The sequence below is a fragment of the Rhea americana genome, unplaced genomic scaffold, assembly GCF_003343005.1.
Source record: "Rhea americana isolate MKP2758 unplaced genomic scaffold, rheAme1 scaffold_50, whole genome shotgun sequence".
Taxonomy (NCBI): domain Eukaryota; kingdom Metazoa; phylum Chordata; class Aves; order Rheiformes; family Rheidae; genus Rhea; species Rhea americana.
Window position 1 is genome coordinate 5,312,094 of NW_028186646.1, and position 2,097 is coordinate 5,314,190.

Genomic DNA, 2,097 nt, shown 5'->3' on the forward strand with positions numbered 1-2,097 from the left:
CATAAGAAGTGCGGCGGGGGCGAGCGGCGGCGGGGCGCGGGCGGAGGCGCTGCGCTGCGCGGCCGCGGAGCGCGGCGCCCCCGGGCTCTGCCGGCCGCGGCCGGGCTGAGACTGAGCAGAGCCTCCCCGCACCCCCAGCTCTGCTTTCTTTCACATCTAATTTGATAGGAGGGTGATTTCAAGCTTACAACTTTTCTTGATTTCTCCCTCTTCCCCCCCCCCCAACCCCGTGCATTTATTACTTGCATTTAATTAATTCCTTCTTTGCGTTTCCTTTCCTGCTAATCTTTGGGTGACTGCTTTGTACATATGGCAATCTGATAATGAGGGAGTTTATCCTTATTCTCCATACTTCTTCATTGCAATGTCCACCCGTTTAGTGCCTGGAATATCGATCATCTTTCCTCGGGGAGGAGGACAAGGTAAGGAGGGGTGATAAAAGATTTGCAGTATCCCACACCATTAAGAATAGCTTTTATTCCTTGGCACTGTTTAATCAACTGTTATATCAAGTCATGCTGTTTAAGCAACCACATCAAAAGAACATACCCTCTTTTGTATAAATTATATATTCCTTGTATCTGTCTTCTCACATGCACACAGACGGGGAGATAAAGCTTAAGTTTGTTTTTTAATAGTATGAAGCAGGTATTTAGCTGTTACACAACTTGTTTCTTCAACTAAGTTGGTTGATAAAACCCTAGAAGACAAGCCACTGACTTTCTAACTTTTCCCCCATTCCCAAGTTAAAACGGCTACATTTAAAGTTAGGAAAGACAAATCAGTGACGCAGTAAAACTCTCTAAAGAAACATAAATAACAGAAGAAAAGGATACATTAAAGAAGAGGGAAGAGCTCCAGTTAAAATCGGTCAGGGCGTTTTAGAACACTTTCGGCTTTTTTCTGAAGTTTATGTAAAAAGATCACTTTGTTCCTTGAAACTCCGTGTTGTTCTGCTCATTACAGTTTACGGATATACAACTTTTTACCACTTAAAAACTAATTTTAAAGTCCATTTTCACATGGTTTAAGTTGATTACGACTCAACTATGTCACAGACCGGAAAACTCTCATATAATTGCTTGTTCCAAAGAGTTTTTTTCCTTAAATAAAGCTGTTTTTTTTTTTTTTTTTGTTTTTCTGAGAGAGTGGACTTTGAATTACTTCAGCATGTCGCCTTGGCGTTTTTAAGGACTCTTTAAAAACTCTTTAAAGTTTCTAGATTCTAGGACAAATTGCATTTTCTTTGGAGCACAAGTAAATGAGCTCTTTACAGGAACAGAAGTATTTGCTCATATGGGACTCTGCTTTTCTGTCTAACCTGCTCTATCAGCCCCATCTCTGCAATTTTGCTCGTCTCTCAACACCTTTGTCTGATGAGTAGCTTTTGGAGATCGGGATAAAGACATCACTTGCCACGCTGCATGAGATAACAATTAATTTAACATTAAACTTATCCCCTTTCCATTCACTTTGCTTGGATCGATCTCTGTTAATTGTGTTTGCGGATGCTTTCAACACCACGCTTTTCTTAAAAACTTAATGACACCCCGCAAGGAGGTGTAAGAGTCTAAAACGCTTCTCTTCGACTTCGACCAGAGAAACAAAGAATATAGCCCCAGCATGCTCAGGAACCATCTATTTTTAATCAGGTGACTTTTCATGCACTTCTTAAGAGAAAGCAATACTTTGAGCTGGGTGATAGTTCTGTTAAAAAAAAAAAAAAAAAAAAAAAAAGGTGGATCTCTCCATATTGCAGTTGTACAGAAACCAAACTCACTAACTTCATAGAACTGCTGTCTCGGACCAGCTTTACTTTTTTCTTCCTCTAAAGTAGTCGTTTATCAGCTAAAAGGCGAGCGTGTGTGTTTAAAAACGTAGGTCTCTATGAGAGAGAGAAATCTCTCTTTTCAGTGGGAAGAAACCTGTTACAAAGGCACTTAGGTAGGTTCACTCTTAAATGGCTTTGTTTTTCCCCCTTGGGCTTTAATATTTCCCAGATAGATTCCTATTTACCCAGCTACTTGATAATTCGACATTTTATTTAATTGCAGCTGCCCTTAGAAACTTGACTTGCACTGAGGCAGCCTGCTAATC